The sequence below is a fragment of the Dryobates pubescens genome, chromosome 29, assembly GCF_014839835.1.
Source record: "Dryobates pubescens isolate bDryPub1 chromosome 29, bDryPub1.pri, whole genome shotgun sequence".
NCBI classification, from domain to species: Eukaryota; Metazoa; Chordata; class Aves; order Piciformes; family Picidae; genus Dryobates; species Dryobates pubescens.
In genome coordinates this window covers 11,598,809-11,618,571 of record NC_071640.1, presented here as the reverse complement: position 1 = coordinate 11,618,571, position 19,763 = coordinate 11,598,809, and the positions used below count along the sequence as shown (strand labels likewise).

The 19,763-nt window shown below is 54.2% G+C and overlaps 1 protein-coding gene across 4 annotated transcripts in view; it reads left to right on the top strand.

Annotated features, from left to right (window-relative positions):
- Positions 1-2,554: 2,554 nt before the first annotated feature.
- LOC104296977 (discoidin domain-containing receptor 2) overlaps positions 2,555-19,763 on the top strand; it is an 84,062-nt gene continuing 66,853 nt past the window's right edge. For 2 of the 4 annotated variants that reach the window (XM_054174302.1, XM_054174305.1), the window contains exon 1: positions 2,555-2,643. The gene's annotated coding sequence lies outside the window, so the exon portion shown is untranslated. Of the gene's footprint in view, positions 2,644-2,770; positions 2,870-19,763 lie in introns of those variants that run through there. The other 2 variants (XM_054174304.1, XM_054174303.1) reach the window with 2 other exon arrangements.

Genomic DNA, 19,763 nt, shown 5'->3' with positions numbered 1-19,763 from the left:
CCTCCAGGGGTGGGGACTCCACCACCTCCCTGGGCAGCACATTCCCATGGCCAATCTCTCTTTCTGGGAAGAACTTTCTCCTCACCTCCAGCCTAAACCTCCCCTGGCACAGCTTGAGACTGTGTCCTCTTGTTCTGGTGCTGCTTGACCAACCCCGACCTGGCTACAACCTCCCTTCAGGGAGTTGCAGAGAGCAAGAAGGTCTCCCCTGAGCCTCCTCTTCTCCAGGCTAAGCAACCCCAGCTCCCTCAGCCTCTCCTCCCAGGGCTGTGCTCCAGACCCCTCCCCAGCTTTGTTGCCCTTCTCTGGACACCTTCAAGTGTCTCAATGTCCTTCTTAAACTGAGGTGCCCAGAACTGGACACAGGACTCAGGGTTATTCACTATTATTTGCTCTTAAACAATATCTTCAAACATCCATCTGCTTTACACCCAGGGACTGTGTAGCTCCATCCAGCTGGTCAATAGTTGAATGTTTTATCTCTGTGTTCCCCTGGTGAATTGGAATTATCTTCTGAGCACATCTTTCCTTGCTACTGCATCCAGTTCTGGAGCCTCTATTGCAGGAAAGATCAGGAGGTGCTGGGATGCATCCAGAGGAGGGCCATGAGGATGAGCATAGTGCTGGAGCGGCTCTGCTATGGAAACAGACTGAGAGAGTTGGGGCTGTTCAGTCTGGAGAAGAGAAGGCTCTGAGGAGTCCTTCTTGTGGCCTTCCAGGATCTGCAGGGGGCTCCAAGAAAGCTGGGGAGGGACTTTTGAGGGTGTCAGGGAGGGATAGGACTGGGGGGGATGGAGCAAAACTAGAAATGGGTATATTCAGATTGGATGTTAGGAAGAAGTTGCTCCCCATGAGGGTGGTGAGAGCCTGGCACAGGTTGCCCAGGGAGGTGGTGGAAGCCTCCTGCCTGGAGGTGTTTGCAGCCAGGCTGGAGGTGGCTGTGAGCAACCTGCTGTAGTGTGAGGTGTCCCTGGCCATGGCAGGGGGGTTGGGACTGGCTGAGCCTTGAGATCCCTTCCAACCCTGACAATTCTGTGATTCTGTGAACCTGGGTTTTCCTTCCATTCCCTTTGCTCAGGAGAGTTTCTCACTCCCTGTTGCTTCTGTTGGCTTTTTTGTGGCCCTGTGTCTGGAGAGCCCCAGGAAAAGGATGACCTCCATTGACATCATCCTAAAAAGTAGCTGAAACAATGTCAAACTGGTTAAAAAGAGACACGTGTGGGTGAGGCTGCTGTAGCTGAGCCTCCACGTGTCCTAAGAGCTCACCACCAGCTCATGCTGGCTGGTGGCTCAACACCACCAAGTACCATTGTGGCCACAGAGTATGGGCACTGGGTGTGGGAGGCCGCTGGGGGTGGCAGGGAGGGTTCCACTGGCACCACAGCGGTGATGGGACCCTAGGGAATATTGTGGGATCCTGGCAGAGGCAACAGTTACTGAGGAGCATGAGGTGCTCGTGCTGGCCCAGGAGCATGGAAGAGAGCTGAGGTACATGGCAGGGCCCTGAGGGAGACCTGTGAACGTGACAGGGCCATGAGGTACAGCAGGGGGTATGGGGACAGCACGGCTCTGAGGCATGTGGTGTCACCTGGGAACGTGTGGACGTGGCTCCAGCTCTCAGGCATAGGTGGACATGGCTTAACCCTGAAGCACATTGGGACATGGCTTAACCCTGAGGTGTGGGGGGGACATAGCTCAGCCCTGAGGCACACAGGGGACCCGGGGCCATGGCAGAGCACTGAGGCACACGGAGAACACACGGACACGGTGAGACACTGAGGCACACGCAGGGCACGGGGTCATATGGGGACACTGAGGACACAGGGACATATCACAGCCTTGTTTCACAGGATCACAGAATGGGGACACTGAGGCACACGGGGACACAGCGGGACACTGAGGCACACAGGAACACGGAGGCACAGCCCTGAGGCACAGGGGGGACTCAGGGACATATGGGGACACTGAGGCACACGGGGACACAGCGGGACACTAAGACACACCGGGACGTGGAGGCACAGCCCTGAGGCACAGGGGGGACTCAGGACATTGAGGCACACTCAGGACTCGGGGACACATGGGGACACTGAGGCACACGGGGACGCTGCGGGACACTAAGACACACCGGGACGTGGAGGCACAGCCCTGAGGCACAGGGGGGACTCAGGGACATTGAGGCACACTCAGGACTCAGGGACACATGGGGACACTGAGGCACACGGGGACGCTGCGGGACACTAAGACACACCGGGACGTGGAGGCACAGCCCTGAGGCACACGGGGACACGGCAGGGTTACTGAGGCACACGGGGACACGGCGCTGACCGCTGACCGCAGGCCGCCCCGCCAGCGCCGCCGCTCCCGACGGTGGCCCCGGGCCGGCGCTGGGCCCCAGCTCGGGGCGAGCCGCGAGCCCCGCTGCGCGCCGCGTTGCCATGGCGATGCCGCCCGTCGGGCCCCGCCGCGGCGGGCTCCCGTCGCTCGCCTCGCCTCGCCGCCCCGGTGCCCCGCAGAGCTGAGCTGTCGCTTTAAGAGCGGCGAGGCCGCGGCCGCCCCCGCCCCCGCCCGCCCGGCGGCCGGAAGGGGGCTGTGATTGCAGCGCTGCCGTCCGCCCGCGCCCGCCGCCGCCGTTCGGTCTCTCAGGTAAGCGCCGCGGATCGCTCGGCCCCACCCCGCCCTCCGCTGCCGCCGCTACCGGGAGAGGCGCTGCCCGGGGCGGCGGCTCCGCCCCGCCGGGAGCCCGCGGGCCCGGCCGAAGGCGCCGCGGGGCGGGGCTGGGCTGAGGGCGGCGGGGCCGCCGCTTTTCTGCCCCGTGTTCGGCTGCCGAGGGCGGGCGCAGGTGCGGGAGAAGCTCGGGGCTGCCCTTTCGGTAAAGCCGGCGGGGCTGGCGGCTCTCCGGGGGTGTCGGGGTCCGAGCGAGGAGGGCCCGGCGGGGTCCCTGGGGCCCGGGCTCCCGGCCGGTGCCCGCGGTGGGCAGGGGCCGCTCGGCGTGGGTGGGACGCGGGGCGGCTGAGCCTCCCCAGCTCCGGCCGCCGCTGTTGTGCTTGGCCGCGCTCAGCGCCCGCGGCTTTGCTCACGGCGGGAGCGGGAGCCGGCAGCTCGCCGCGCCGCTGCCCGCGGCAGCTCCGGGGTTTAGGGCAGGAACATGCGGCGAGGAACGCTCCTACCGAGCGCTGCCGGCAGGACCCCCGGGGCTTAATTTCTCTTTGTTCGGCCTTTTGCCTACCATGGCCAGCAGCAGCCTCCGGCACCGCTCAGGGACTTGCCCGCAGGTGGCAGGTGAGGCTCCGCCGTCCCTGCCCGGGCATCAGGCGCAGACCCCGAGCGGGCACCCGGCCCCGAGCCTCTTCCTTGGGCTTTCACCCTCCTGCAGCTGGATCAGCTTTCGGGCAGGTTCTTTGTGGTCCTACCAGCAGCTGTTGGGGCTGCACCAGGTAGGAGTAAGGGGGGCAGGAGGGAGTAAACTCTGCACCGCGGTGCAGAACCGCGGTGTTCGTTATGCTCAGGTCCTGAGATACGTTTTTCCCTCAAGAGTTGGACCCGGATGGGTTTCATTTGCTTGGAGTTTTTGCCTTTTACGAATGAGCATTTAATCCCCCACTCCCTTAGGCAGACCATTGTGGGAAACCTTTGCTTTTAAAGTTTTAATTTGTCATCATTTTCTGGTTGATTATCAGTATTTCAATTTCTTGTTTGTTGGTGCGTTTCCCTTCCTGCTTTCTGTTTCTTTGGCTGGTCTGGCTTCTGAGTGTTTAACGGTGGTGATGGGAGCTGGGAAAAGATAAGACAGGAGAGTCTGAGATTATTTCATGTCAGCTTCCCTGACGGAATCTTGTAAGCCAAATGGGAAGAGGAAAGCAAAAGTGATCAAGTGAGGCTCGGGGTGCTTTGCTTTGCTTTACTTCGGAGGCAGAAAGGGGGGAAATGTTCTGAGGGAGTGACTGAGAGTTTGTTTCGCTTATTTCTCCTCTTTTGAGGTTGAAAGATGAACCAGCAGCTTGAAAATGCTTCGGTTAAAAGTGCTGGGCTCTTCTTTTTCTGTTCAACTGACTCCACTGAAAAGGGAAGGGGGGAAAAAAAAAAAAGCTCTTTTCAAAACCAGAGGAGCAGCTCTGCAGTGGTGGAGCCAGGAGGAGAAGTGTGTGTGGGCAGAGGCCTCTCTGCTCCTCCATCAGCCTTTCCTGCCTTCTCTCTGTGGACCATAACATTAGGAAGGCTCCCACGTGCATTGGGCTGGATTGTCTGGTTGATGGGAGCTGTGGAAATCAAGAGGAGCTCCCTGTGGATTAGCTCTTGTGCTGCCTGTGGTGTGCTCAGCCCGCGGGCTCTGGCCTCTGGTGTGCAACTGAGGAAAGTAATTGGATTTTAAGGAGGCTTTAATCTATTATCCAGGGGTGTGTGTGTGTCCCCTGGGCAGATGTCGGGGGGGTGTGCTTGACTATTTTTGCTGCTATTAAGTGATTTATGGCCTTTTGATGGTGGTAGGTTGCAGTTTGGGAATTGCAGCACCTTAACCTTCCAGCAGCAGTCCATGCTGTGGCTCTCTGTCCTTTTAGAATCATACAATTGGTAGGGTTGGAAGTAACCTCAAGGATCAGCCAGGTCCAACCCCCCTGCCATGGCCAGGGACACCTCACACTACAGCTGGTTGCTCACAGCCACATCCAGCCTGGCCTTCAAAACCTCCAGGGATGAGGCTTCCACCACGTTCCTGGGCAACCTGCTCCAGAGTCTCACCACCCTCATGGGGAAGAACTTCCTAACATCCAATCTGAATCTACCTGTTTCTAGGTTTGCTCCATCCTCCCCAGTCCTATCACTCCCTGACACCCTCAGAAGTCCCTCCCCAGCTTTCCTGTAGTCCCCTTCAGATACTGGAAGGCCACAATAAGGTCTCCTCGGAGCCTTCTCCTCTCCAGACTGAAGAGCCCCAAATCCCTCAGTCTGTCCTCATAAGAGAGGTGCTCCAGCCCTTTGATCATCCTCGTGGCCCTCTTCTGGGAGCTGCCCAGGTGACTTCCCTTTCCACCCCAAGCTTCTCCCAGGAGCTTTCATCTTAAGTCCAAGAAGAGTTTTATTTCACAGTATCACAGAATCACCAAGGTTGGAAGTGACCTCAAAGCTCATCGAGTCCAACCTGTCACCACAGACCTCATGCCTAAACCATGGCACCAAGTGCCATGTCAAATCCCCTCTTGAACACCTCCAGGGATGGTGACTCCACCACCTGCCTGGGCAGCATCTTGCCTGAATTTGGTTCTTGTGCACAGTGACAAGCCTGGCCATGGAGAGCACAGGTCTGTGGTGAGGGATGGAGAGCCAAGCAAAACTAGAACTGGATGTACTTGCAAACTGTCAGCTTTGTAGCAAAGGATGGTGCTCAAAGCATGCAGCCTTCTATCAAGGCTTGAGGTAGCTCCTTGGATAACAGTGAATGGGAGATCTGAGTCTTCCAGGTTTAAATAGATGTTGAGGAGGAAGCATTAGAAAGCTTCCTGAGTGTGGAAGTACTGGGGAGCTTTCTGGGCTGGAGTCCAGAGGTTAAATGGCAATGGGACTCTGGGTGGCTTTTCTTCAGGGGTGCTACTTGCTGCTGCAGTTCTGTACCATCTGATGTGGTTTGGGTTGGAAGGGATCTTAGAGATCATCCAGTTCCAACCACCCTGCCATGGGCAGGGACACCTCCCACCAGCCCAGGGTGCTCAAGGCCTCATCCAGCCTGGCCTTGAACACCTCCAGGGAGGGAACATCCATGACTGCCCTGGACAACCTGTTCCTGTGTCTCATCCCCCTCACTGAAAAGAATTTCTTCCCAATATCTAGTCTGAATCTCTCCGTCTCAAGCTTCAGCCCATTTCCCCTTGTCCTGTCACTGCAAGCCATTGTCTGAAGTCCCTCCCCAGCTCTCCTGTAGCTCCCCTCAGGTAGTGGAAGGCTGCTCTAAGGTTTGCCCATAGTCTTCTCCAGGGTGAACAGCCCCAACTCTCCTAGCCTGTCCCAACAAGGGAGGTCCTCCAGCCCTCTGCTCATATTGGTGGCCTCCTCTGGACCCAGTTCCATGTCCTCCTTGTGCTGGGGGCCTGCAGTCCTAGAGTGGCTTTGAAATAGTTGATCTGTTCAAGAACTATTGTCTTGGAGTCCTCTGCTTGTTCCAGTTTCCCTGCCCTTTCTTCCCTTTGAGGTGGTTGTTTCCTGGGGGTACAACTTGTTCCTGCTTTCCTGCAGGGAGGGTCTGTGCCCTTGAGAAGGCTTTTGAGTAGCAGAGTAATAACCTAGAGCCCCTGCTGAATGAGAGACCACTTAGATGATGTCCTTGGAAGAAGTGGCAAGCCAGGTCCACTGCCATGCTCTCAGCTGAGATGAGACAACACAGGGAGCATGGCTGAGGTCTGGGCATCCAGGAGGAGAGAGAAATGGAGAGGAGGGGGCTGGAGCACCTCTCCTGTGAAGACAGGCTGAAAGAATTTGTCCTGGAGGAGCCTGGAGAAGGCTCCAAGGAGACCTTACAGCAGTATTTCAGTATCTGAAGGAAGGCTGGGAAGGGGCTGTAGCAGTAAGACCAGGGGCAATGTTTAGAAACTGGAGCAAGGGAGGTTTGGGTTGAGCATCAAGAAGAAGCTCTTCACAACGGGGGTGGTGAAATCCTGGAACAGGTTGCCCAGAGATACGCTTGAGGCCCCATCCCTGGTGATCTTCAGGGTCAGACTTGCTGTGGCCCTGGGCAGCCTGATGTAGTTGGCTATGTCCCTGCTGACTGCAGGGGGGTTGGACAAGATGAGCTTTGAGCGTTCCTTCCAACCTGATGCAATCTGTGAATCCAGGAGAGAGGCAGGCCAAGCAGGGAGCAGATAATCCACCACAGCAGTGGGCAGCACTGACAGAATAGCAGCTCCTGCCCAGCATGGCCTGGCTGGATCAGTTTTAGGCAATTTCTTGATGAGCCCATGGGTGAAATTTGCTGTCTCATTCCCCAGATGCCCTGCCACCCCCTTGGGCCCTTTGATTCTGCTGGTGTTTGCCAGACATTGCCTGAGCTGCCCTTCAACTGCAGCTGTTTTTGCAGGTTCCCAGTTACTGCACAGTTGTTCTTACTGTGTTTATTTTAGTGGTTATAAACTGATTTTTAAAAGGGAGTTGGAACTCGAGCTGGAAAGTGTCTCTTAGTATTTCCCCCCCCCCCCCCACTTCTTCCCCTTCATGATTTGGTTGAGAAGCTGCACCATAGGAGGGAGCAGCTGAGCCCTTGGTGTTGTCCCCCTTCTTTGTGCTTTGAAGCTTCTGAGCTGTCCTGTACCTTGATTTTTTTAGGAGTGGAGAGGTCTCTACTCTTAATCTAGTAAAATTAGGGCCCTGATTTAGGAGTGAAAGCTGGAAGAAAACCTTTTGTTCTCATAACATTTTGTTCAGCATGAATGCTTGCAGCCAGCCTGACCTGTGGGTTTCATTTTCTTGAGAGACAGAGAGCAAAAAGCCTTTGTTAGGGCAACGTTTTCAACACCTCTGTGGTTCAGAGTCAGATTTGGAGCTCGAAAGTGCCACCACTCACCAAAGCAGATCGAGCATGAGTCTGTGATCCTACCTTGTACAGGGCAAAGTCCCTCACAAGGGTTCTCACAGTGGCTTCAAGAAGTGTGGGTGATCTAAAAGAGCTTTTTAGAGATGAAAATTGAGGGAGAAGCCAGGGTGGTTAACTTATTTCTTCTGCTTTCATGGTAATGAATGTGTGCTGCCTTTCCACTCTGATCTCTGCTTCCTTCCCTTCAGTTCGTAATGCTTACTTTTGCAAGTTGAACTGAAAATAGGTGCTGGAAGTGGTGAATAATCACTTCACTTGGCTCTCCCAGCCATGGATTATTCCAAGGGTTCAGTCCTCCTGCTCTCTTTTGTTAGAGACAGGCTTAGCTGTTTTTCCTCCCTCCTGTGTTGAGCACCAAACAGTGATTTCTATGCAAGAATGCTGAGGCAAGTCTTTCAGAGTGCTTGAATGGACAGCTAGGGGCAGCTGAGAAAGGGTTGCCAGGGAGATGCTGTTGAGAGCAGCTAATGCAGGGTGCAACAGCTTGTGTGGAAGAAAGTGTAGAAAGGCTGCATTGTGATAAGCTCTTCCCTGCCTCCCCTTTGGGGTGCAGGAGGGGTGCTCCTTCTGGAAGCTCAGGAAATGCAGGTGTGACTTGAGCTGGTGGGCACAAGAGGCACCACACTGCCCCTCCTAAAGGAGCACAGAGTGCATCAGGTTAGAAGGGATCCTCAAAGCTCATCTCATCCAACCCCTCTGTGGTCAGCAGGGACACCTCCAACTAGATCAGGCTGCCCAGGGCCACCTCAAGTCTGATCTTGAATGTCTCCAGGCACAGGGCCTCAACCACCTCCCTGGGCAACCTGTTCCAGTGTCTCCCCAGCCTCACTGTGCAGAACTTCCTCCTGATGGCCAATCTAACTCTGCTTCAGTTTCAAACCATTGCCCCTTGTCCCATCCTCACAGGCCCTTCTGAACAGTCCCTTACCAGCCTACCTGTAGGGTACCCTTCAGATATTGAAATGCATCTCTAAGGTCCCCCTGGAGCCTTCCTTTCAACATGCTGAACAGCCCCAGCTCTCCCAGCCTGTCCTTATGGGTAAGGTGCTCCAGCTAAGCCGAACTGTGAGGGTAAGCTGGAAATCAAACCCTGCACTTCAGTGCTTGTGCTTCCTCAGGGTTGTCACTGGGAAGGGAAAGATGTTGCCTTGTGGGCCTGTAGCATGGGCAGGAGCACAGGGCTTGCAGCATCACCAGGAGCTTAGGTGAAATTCTGCTCTGTCCCTTTAAGCAGTCTCAGGGTAAAGCTGGCTGTCCAAGGAGCTGCTTGTTTGTTCCCTTATGCCTTTCCAGAGCTTCTGCTGTCCTGGTGATTTCTCTCTGTGGGTGTGTACTGTGGGTCCAAGAGACATTGGTGGGGAAATGCTGAAATGCATATGCAGAAATGAGGATGATGATGATGCCTTGTGCATGCAGGTCACCAGCAGTGCATGTGTCAGGCCTTGTCTCTCTGGACGCCGCTCGGCTCGCAGCTCTGAGTCTGTTCTTGCGCTCTTCCAGCGCCTGCTCGTGGAGTGAGTTCGTGTGAAGTGTGAATGCTTCCAGGCTGTTCAGAATGCAGTTGTGATGCTCCAGCTTGGTGCTGGCCAGCTGTCCTGCTGTCTGGAGTTGTGTGGGTGGGTGGAGAAATGGTTTCTTGGTTGTGTGACCCCAATGGGGAGAAGAGCAGCTGGGGTTTAACAAACTGGTTAAAATTATATAGCCCCCCAAATTCTCCTGAGACATCTCTCCTTTCCTAGAAGCTTCCTTTAACAAGCTGATTTCTCAGGCTGATTGCTTGCAGATGAGATCATGCAGTGTGTTTTGCAGGAAAAGAATCTGAGCTCAGACTGGTGAGCCAGAAAGTTTTAACACACAAGTCACATGCCCAGCATCTTCATGGCACACACAAAACCCCAGCCCCTGCGAAAGCATCCGGCCTGAGGGGGGCTTTGTGCTCCTGCAAGAGCCTTCTGACTGTAAAGAATGCCAAGGGATGCTCTCAAGTGCTGGGTCCTGTTGCTTGGACAGCAACAGGAGACAGCAAGGAAGTATTTCATCTCTCCTTAGCTCTGTTTCTCTCTTTAGTATGTGTGGTGTTGGGATAAGCCCAAGCGAGTGAAGGCTCTCATCTGCCTTAATTCCACAGACGTTCTTCTGCTGGCTTCAGCAAAGGAATTTATGTAGAACTGATGATAGTCTTTTGTGTGTGTGTGTGTTAATGCATGAGAACATTCTGAGCAGGGAACACTTGATGCTAATGTGTCTGCTGCAGAGGATCCTGCCAGGCTCTGGTCCCTCTCAGAAGGGACACTGCTCTCCCTTTCTGGCAGCTGGGTTAAGGTGTCCTTTGCAGAAAGGCCTCTTCTTCCAAAGTAATCTCAGCCTTCACTTAAGAATGTGAAAAATCAAGCAGAGCTGCTTTAAGGTATTGCTATGTACCCAGCACAGGGGAACAAGCTGATGAGTTTTGCTGCCAATAGCTTTACAGGACAACCTGTTCCCACAGGCAAGGTGGAAAGGCACCTCCTTGATGCCAGGGCCTCTCTGTGCCTGAAATGACTTCAAGAATGAAGACATTGAATGTCAAGAAGACATTAGAGAGGCAAAACCAGAGGGGGGTGTGTGTGATTTTTTTACTAGTACTGATTATGGAAGCAGGAGCCAAGAAGCCACTTCTTCTGATGGCTCTTGTAAATAAAAATTGCAGTGAGACTGGGCTCCTAAATTGAACAAATCTACCAACATTCTGTGCAGCTTGAAGGCAGAAATGTATAAAGCAAGATGTGTTAGAACCTCCTACCACTGCACATCAGAGAATGACAGAAGGCCTAAGGTTGGAAGGGATCTCAGAGTCCATCTACTCCAACCACCCTGCCACGGACAGGGATGCCTCTCAACTAGACTTGGTTGCTCAAGGCCTTGTACTGAAGAACTTAGTCCTCAGATCCACTCTAACCCTGCTCTCCCTTAGCTTCAGACCATTTCCCCTTGTCCTGTCTCCAGACACCCTCAGGAAAACTCCCTCTGCAGCCTTCCTGCAGGATCCCTTCAGGTACTGGAAGGCAGCTCAAAGGCCCCCCCTGCCCCAGAGTGTTCTCTTCTTCAGGCTGAACAGCCCCAGCTCCCTCAGCCTGTCCTCACAGCAGAGCTGCTCCAGCCCTTGGATCATCTCTGTGGCCTCCTCTGGACTCACTCCAACAGCTCTGTGTCCTTCTCAGGACACCACAACTGGAGGCAGGATGGGAGGTGAGGTCTCAGCAGAGCAGAGCCCAGGGGCAGAATCCCCTCTCCTGCCCTGCTGCCCTGCCTGCTGGGCTGCAGGAGGGCACTGCTGGCTCCTGGGGAGCTGCTCAGCACCCAGCACCCCCAAGGCTTTTTCTTCAGGGCTGCTCTCAACCCCCTCTGCACCCAGCCTGGATTTGTGCCTGGGGCTGGCCCAACCCAGATGCAGGACCTTGCACTTTGCAATCAACGTTCAGCTGCCCCCAGGGGAGTCTCAGTCTGTGGCTCACTCCTCTCAGCTTGCTTTCTCAGACAGTTGAAGGTGAATCTTAGTGGTGAGCACAGTCTTGGTGATATATTTTTTTCCCTGTCATTATGCTGCCTGTCACTTAATCTCTGCTCTGTGGCAGCTTATCAGAAGCTCTTTCCAATGCAGAACTTCACACAGGTATTTTACAGAGGTGGAAAGTCAAGTGTGTGGAAGTAGAAAACACCTCTTGCAGCCTTGTCAGACTTTGTTTGGCATCCTCCTGAGTGTGTGATACAACACAAGTTAAAATGTCTGCCTGCTGAGCTATTCCTTACATAAGGTAGTTGTGAACAGAAGTTGCATGGGTTCCATGGCCTTACTCACTGGTTTATGATCCCAGGATCCTTCTGGTAGTGGAAGTAGCTGCTAGAGATCTCTTCTTGCTGTGGTGGGTTGCAGTGAGGTCGCTCTGCTCAATACCTGGAGTACTGTGTCCAATTTTGGGCTTCCAAGTTCAAGACAGAGACCTGCTGGAGAGTCCAACAGAGAGCGATGAGGATGCTGAGGGACTTGAGCATCTCCCCTGTGAAGAGAGACTGAGAGCCCTGGGGCTGTTTAGTCTGGTGAAGACTGAGAGGGATCTGATCAGTGTCTCTCAGTATCTGAGGGGTGGGGGGCAAGTGGAGGGGGCCAAGCTCTTTTGGGTGGTGCACAGGAATAAGGAGCAATGGAGATAAACTGAAACAGAGAAGGTTTTACCTCAACATGAGGAGCACCTTCTTTACAGGGAGGGTGCTGGAGGCCTGGAGCAGGTTGCCCAGAGAGGTTGTGGAGTCTCCTCCTCTGGAGACTTCCAAGACCCATCTGAACACATTCCTGTGCATACTACCCTAGGTGACCCTGCTCTGGCAGGGGGGTTGGACTCAATGATCTCTGGAGGTCCCTTCCAACCTCCAACATCCTGTGATTCTATGTTTTTCATAGCAGCTCAACTGTTTCATCCTTCATGCTGCTCCTGGATGGAATCCTGCTGGGTCTGTCCATGGCCATCTGTCCACTGGAGACTGGCTGACGATCATCATGAGCAGGAGGTGATGATCTGTACCCTGAGGAGCGTTGCCTCAACCTTGTTTTGTCCATGAAGCTTCGAGCGTGGAGCTGTTAGAGCACCAGCCCACTCGGAACTAATGCTTGCAGAATGCATGAGCAAGGCATTAAACTGGGTGGAGTTGGTCCAAACTTTGGATTTGGGGCCTGTCTGCTCCTAATGCAGCAGCTCTCTGGGTGTTTGCTTGGAAGGGCTCCCAGCGTGGATGATGCTCTCCTGACCTGAGTTGACTTTCCTCTTGCTGCTTGGGTACTATGCCCAAATCTGTCTGCAGAGCTCTGCAGTGCAGAGCTCCTGGGCCTGCTAAACCTGAAACAAGTCAGCTCCTGTCAAGAGATGATCAACTCATCCCTGCTGGGGGGTGGTGGGGTGGTGGTGGGGAAAGTGTGGGTGAGAGGACAAGGGGGAGGGACAGACAAACCAAGTAAACAGTTGTGTTTCTTCCCCAGGACTGTTCTGTGTCCTGAGTCTGCCAGCTGCAGTTTGGAGGCCAGAAGAATAGGGTGGGGTATTTTCTTCCAACCAGATTGAATTTATACAGTGCAAATGAGAAGTTTAGCTCAGTTTCTCTGGGATTAGCATTTAAGGTGTGAAAGTGTTCCACCCATCAGCAATGAAGAGCTGCTGAAGAGCAAGCAGCTACAGGACTGAGCCTGCCCAGCACACTGCATTTGCAGCTCCATGAAGAGCTGGGTGTGTTTTTTGCTGCTCTGGTGATGTGGGAGAAGGCTGTCAGTGATTTTGTGTGTGTGTGTGTTGCCTTCTTATGGAGAGCTGAAGCAGCCAGGTGTCAGGTTTGGTTGTCCAGCTGTGTTGTTTCACTTGGGCTCCTTTGTTTCTGCCTGTCACAAAAAAAAAAGGAAAATAAATAAACATATCCTGTAGCAGAAGTAGCTACAGGAACCACCAGCATTGTCCTGAGTGGGAATGTCAGAGCCTGCAGTGGCTGCTCTTCTGGTTCTGCTCTTCCTGATGAGCTCTCACCTCTCCAGGCTGCGTAATGTGATCATAGAATCAGTCAGGGTTGGAAGGGACCACAAGGATCATCCAGTCCCAAGCCCCCTGCCATGGGCAGGGACACCCCACACTAGATCAGCCTGGCCAGAGCCTCATCCAGCCTGGGCTTAAACACCTCCAGGGATGGGGCCTCAACCACCTCCCTGGACAACCCATTCCAGGGCTTCACCACTCTCATGGGGAAGAACTTCCTCCTCACCTCCAGCCTGAATCTCCCCACCTCCAGCTTCATTCCATTCCCCCTAGTCTTATCACTGCCTGAGATCCTGAGAAGTCCCTTCTCTCTGCTGTGTCTGTGCTGGAGCTGAGCTGAGGAGGCCTGGTGAGAGCAGGGGCAGTGTGAGCCTCCTGTGCCATGGCATTGTTTGGGCTGAGCTGTTGGCCGTGTGTGCTGTGATTCAGCTGCTGAGGAGAGCTCGGCAGCAGAGCTTGCCATGCACTGAGCTCCCTGGCTGTCTCCCTGGCCACCAGGGTCCCAAGGCTGTAAGCTCCTCTGGTGGAGTGTGTTGGGAAGTGCACGTGCTTTGCATTGGGATTGTGAGGGCTGTTGCTCAAATAACCCAGCTCCAGAAAATGACCTTCCCCTTTCCATCACTTTGACACCAGCTTGCTGAGGTGCAGTCTGCTTTATTTCCTTTCAGGATTTAGGACAACCTGGATGGGGCTTTGCTCTCAGGAAATGAGCTTTGCTGCCCCTGTGGGCGTCCCCTGGGTCAATCCAGGCAGCACTCCCTCAATCCAGGCAGCACCATGGGAGGAATGGTGCTGGTGGCAGTTTCTCTGGTGTCCAAGGACCCAGTTTCATTTCAGTGCCTGCTGCTGCTTCCCCATTGCTCTCCAGACAGCACCTCATGCTGCCTCTTTCCCAAGGGCTCAACCCACCAGTGGCTCAGGCTCTGCTAAGGCATTTTTTGGCCTCCTCCTAGCTCTGGAAGGACACCAAATAGCAGCAGTGCTTCTGAGACCTCCCTAGAGTGAAGACTTAAGAGTGGGAAATGAGTTTTCTAGTTGCTTCTAATGTCTTGAGAGCTGTTGGCTGTCTTGCTTTGAATGAGGATTCTTGGAATCATGGCAAGCTTTTGTATTTGAACACAGAGCTGAAGGTTAGTGCCAAGAAGAGGTCTCTTATGGTGGGTGTTCATTTGTGCAAGGACAGTCTGATGCAGTGTACTGACCCTGTTTGAGACTTGTGCAATACATCAAGGCCTGGATACTGGTACTGCAGTATCCCTGCCAGCTACAGAATTAGCCCTGACTGGGTTGGTGCTGACATCTTTGGTAACCAAGCTTTTAAAAGAGTCTAGAAAGATCTCTGCAGAGAAACTCAGTTCATGTCTTTCCTAAAACTGTTGGCATTAACAGAGGGCTGGAGAGCCTCCTCTGTGGGGACAGGCTGGGAGAGTTGGGGCTGTCCAGCCTGGAGAAGAGAAGGCACCAGGGAGATCCTTGAGGTCTCTTCCAACCTCATTGATTCTATGACCTCAGAGCAGCCCACCAGTACCTGAAGGGGCTCCAGGAGGGCTGGAGAGGGACTTTTGACAAGGGCTGGGAGTTCCAGGATGAGGGACAATGGCTTTGAGCTGGGAGAGGGGAGACTGAGACTGGAGAGGAGGAAGAAATTGTTGAGAGTGAGGGTGGGGGGACACTGGCACAGGTTGCCCAGGGAGGTTGTGGATGCCCCCTCCCTGGAGGTGTTCAAGCCAGGTTTGATGAGGCCTTGAGCAAGCTGGGCTGGTGGGCAGGGTGTTTGGACCTGGATGATCTTAGAGGTCCCTTCCAAGCTAAGCCATCCTCTGAATCTGTTCTATAATTATTCTGCCTCTTCTCCTTTGCTGTCACAGCATGATGGAAATACTGACTGGAAAGGACATCTGGAGGTCTTCAGCCTGACCCCCTGCTTGAAGCAGGGCTGTCTCCAGCACGTGATGGCCTCAGCCATAGCTTTGGCCAAGCCTTGAGCGTGGCTGGGGAGGGAGCAGTGCACCATGCTTGGTTTTGCTTTTGCCTGAGAGTTGTACCTAGTGAATCACCTCCCAGCATGGGGTTTGCATTCAGGTTTGAATTACCTCATCCTGCAGGTTTCAAAACATTCAAGTGAATGGTTAGGAAGAGTCCCAGCAGGGCTGATGTAACCTGTAATGTATCTGACTCCTGCTGCCTTTTCCATGCTAGTGTGGGAAATATGAGCAGGCCTGGTGCTGTTCCTACAGGAGAAGGCAGGGATCCTGTTAGATCCCTGTCTGCTGGGGTATTACAGGTGAAGCAGTGCTTGTAGGACGTGTCCCATTGTTGGAAGGAGTACTTGGGTGTTTCCCCCTTGGTATTAGCCATGGTGTTTGCCCTGATGTTGTCAGGAGGTGCAGGAGGAGCGCTGTGAGCATCCTTCACCCTGACGATGTGTGGCCAGCTGTGTGCCCAGCTGTGCACCCACACAGACACAAGGCTTGGGGCTGCCTTTTCTGTGCCCTCCTTAGCCCTTCCCGGAGGGAGGAGAGGCTTTTCCCCAGGGTCTGCTGCATTTACTTCAGGAGAAAGAGCAGGTCATGAAATGAGTGTGTCTGTTGGAGTACACACCTAAGGTGTCCATCATGGTTGAGTTGCCATCCCTGGAGGTGTTTACAGGCTGTGTAGATGTGGTGCTGAGGGCCAGAGTTGAGCAGCAGGCTTGGTAGTGTTGGGTTAATGGCTGGACTCTGATCTTAAAGGACTTTTCCACCCTAACCCAATGATGCCATTCTATGGCCCTGAGTACTGGTGGAAGCAGAACAGCTCTCTGCATCTGGTCACTGGCCTTGCCTTCAGAAATGGCACAAGCTTCTGCAGGCAGTGGGTGTCTGTGAATGGCACACAGGCAGGCCAGAGCAGAGGCCTGCTGCAGCTGGGCTGGGCTGGATTTCTTCAGGCAGGACTGCAGATTGCAACACCCTTGTGCTTACTTAGGCCAGGAGGCCTTGCTTGGAAGGGAAACTGCCAAGATGCTGAAGAGGTGGAAGTTTCCCTAGCCAAGGCCTCATTGCTAGACTGCAGTCTGGCTGCATCCCCTGGTGTAATGGGGAGATTCAGAAGTGATGAGCATGCTTCACTGGTCCTGAAAATGAGAGCTCCAGTGGGCTGGTCATACAATCATAGAATTGTTAGGGTTGGAAGGGACCTCAAGGATCATCCAGTTCCAAACCTCCTGCCATGGGCAGGGACACCTCACACTGCCTCAGGTTGCTCACAGCCACATCCAGCCTGGCCTTCAAAACCTCCAGGGATGAGGCTTCCACCACCTCCCTGGGCAACCTGTGCCAGGCTCTCACCACCCTCATGGGGAAGAACTCCTTCCTGACATCCAATCTCAATCTCCCCATTTCTAGTTTTGCTCTATCCCCCCCAGTCCTATCACTCCCTGACACCCTCAGAAGTCCCTCCCCAGCTTTCCTGTAGCCCCCTTCAGATACTGGAAGGCCACAATTAGGTCTCCTGGGAACCTTCTCCTCTCCAGACTGAACAGCCCCAGCTCTCTCAGGCTGTCTTCATAGGAGAGGTGCTCCAGCCCTCTGCTCTTGCTGAGCCCTGCTCTGTGTTGTATTCCTGCTAGAGAGCAAACCAGCTCTTGGGTCAGATGAGCCTGGTGGTGTGGAGCCCGCAGCAGTGTCCTTGGCTGGATTCTGAATTCTCACTCATGCTGTGCAGAGCAGCCCTTTGGTATCTGCTCATCTGAGCTGCACAGCCCAGGGCAGGCTCCTGCCTCTTCTGCCTTTTGTTTCATACCAGAGCCAGTGAAGAGGAGAGGGAGTGTGGGCTTCTGCAGGCTCTGCTTGCTTGGAGGTGATTGTCCTTGCTGAGGAATCACAGAAATGTGGGGCCACTGCTGTCAGCTGCTCTCTGCTGCTAGTGCTGGACCAAAGCGCAGGGGTCAGGGTTGGGGTTGGACGGCTGGAGGGTCCTGGAGCGACAGCTGTACTGTCCCTGACTTCAGGGATGTCAGCTAGAGGCTGACTTTGGCTGACAGCTCTTGTTTTACCACCCATTCTTCCCTGCACCTCTTGTTTTTGCAGGGCTCTGTCTTTGTGTGTGGCAGGCAGAGGAGCTGCAGTGGCATCACTGCCACAAGCTGAGCCCTGCCTGTTTGGTTTGTGTCCCTTACTGGAAAAAGCAAACAGCTGGTGCTGAATCTCCCCCTCCCTGTGTGCTGTTTGCCCCCACTGCCAGTGCTTGTGGTTTGCTTTGGTTTTCTGCTTACTCTCTGTCTCTCTGGAATAAAGCCTCCTCTGAAGGAAGCTTTTCTCTAAGCTGGAGTTAGAACTGATGCTCAGACAGTGGTCTTCTCTGGTCCTTGTTTTCGAAGTGAGATATGCCAACACAGATCCACCTGGGAAACCCCTGGGAGCAGACCTGGGGAGGTATGACTGCAGGTGAGGTAGCAGAGTGTTGTCCCCAGCAGGCCTGGGACCTGTGCAGCTGCTTGTCAGAATTCTCCCTGCATGTCCCTTCCATGCTCTGAACTCACTGCAGGGATGGAAGGCCCAAAGAGCTGCTCCGCTGCAGCAGTGTGGGGAAGCAGCACCTGAAGGACAATGCTCAGGACGTTAGGTACTATGTAGTGCTTCAATTGCTGAATGTATCAACTGCTTCCAGGGATTATCAGATAGCAGAAGCCCAGAGCAGAGGCTCACTGGCTCGTGGGAGCTGAGCCCTTCTCGGAGCGGCGGCGATCCTCAGCTGCGGCACTTGCTGTTGGAGGACACAAAATGGTACTTGGCTCATTGTGCCGATAAGAGCAAGGCAGAGAGGCTGGAGATGTGCTTGGGCTGGTCCTGGTGTCCAGGGACAGGGAGGGATGTCTGTTTGCACAGAATGGTTTTCTCTGCCCCTTTCTCCCAGCTGGGTCAGCAGGGATGGCCAGGGAGAGTGTTTACAAGTGTGTCCTTGCGAGCGCGGCTCCGTGCCAGGAGTTTACTTCTGGTCTGGCTGTTGTGTTTGCTGGGGCTTCATCATTACCACAGCTCAAGCTAAACTGAGCTCATTCCACTTGTTCTGCCCTGGGCTGTGAGCACTTTCCTCTCTCCTCTCTCTTTTTGAGGCAGCAGCTGAGAACTACGTAGTGATAGGCCGAGGGGCAATGGTTTGAAGCTGGAGCAGGGCAGATTTGGGTTGGACATCAGGAGCAAGTTCTGCACAGTGAGGCTGGTGAAATACTGGAACAGGTTGCCCAGGGATGGAGTTGAGGCACTGTGTCTGCAGACATTCAAGATCAGGCTTGCTGTGGCCCTGGGCAGCCTGATCTAGTTGGAGATGTCCCTGCTGACCACAGAGGGGTTGGGCGAGATGACTTTTGAGGGTCCCTTCCATCCTGATGCAATCTGTGACCATGTTGCTTAAACCCAGGGCCAATGGGGGAGGATATTTCCTGGTAGTATTAAGGTGTTGAGGCTGGTGAAGAGTCAGCATTCCTCCACTGCCAACTCCTCAGCCATTCCATCTCTGGGTGAGGGAGCTGTGGTGACAAAATGGTGCCAGCAGGACAGGGTTTCCCTGAGCAGCTGCCTGTACAGCCAGAAACAAGCTGCCTGGCTCAGCTGCAGGACTCTTGGGGGCATGAGGATGTATCTGTCCCATGGCTGGACCAGAGGTCATGCTTGTTCTGGGGGTTCAGGCAGCAACTGAGTGGCCAAGGAGCTACCATATCACTGTGGTATTTGCCCACTTGAGGACTCTCATCTATCCTCAGAGCAGGAAAGGTGTCCTCAGCATGGGAGGAGAGGTGTGTGGTGGAAGGTGAGTGCTCCCTTCATGCCCTCTTTTCTCTTGGACTGCATGAGGGGGGTCTGTCCCTGTTATGCCACCACATGTGCTATCTTGTCATCTCTGAGCCTTTGTTACCCTGCAGGACAGCTCTGGCCAGCTTTTTTTGGTCAGTATTTCTTGGAGGGTGTCACACACTGTCCCAAACTTGCCCTGCCAAGCTTTGCCCCTCTCTTTGCCCAGGCTTGGGGCTGACAGTGGATTTCTGCAGTGGGAGGATGACGGTAGCAGAGCCAGGCTGAGCAGATGTTGCAGCTGGGGTGGGAGTGAACGTGCTCTGAGCTACGGGAAGGACAGGAGAGGGCTGTAAGGGTGTAAACAAAGCACTTCTACAGCAGGCTTCTGTCTTGCATCAAGAGTTCCTGGGAAGCTGAAGGCAGGAGCTGGCTTTCACCACCTGTCACTGAAAGGATAAAAAGCTTGAATGTTGTACAGGTCCAGCCTCCCTGGTGGAACTGGGTGGTGCTGCTCTTGTCCCTGCTTAGCCAGAGACTGCTCAGGTGATGTCTTGGTCCTGTCTGACATGAGGCATAGGGATCACTGCACCACACCTTGGCCTTGTTGGATGAAGACAGGTAAAGGTCTTGAGGTCTTGCCATAGTTGGGCTGAGCCAGTGACTGGAAGGGAAGGAGTGCAAGGACCACAGAACTGCTGGAGAGGAAGGGGTGGTCTGGTGGTGTAGCTGTTGTGCTGGTAGGTGCTGCAGGAGAGGCCTGGCAGAAAAGCTTTCAGGTGCTGTTGCAATTGGTGTTTGCCTTGTTCTCACTCAGACAGGTTCCCACCTTACTGTTGGGAACTGGGGCACCTCTCTGGCCTC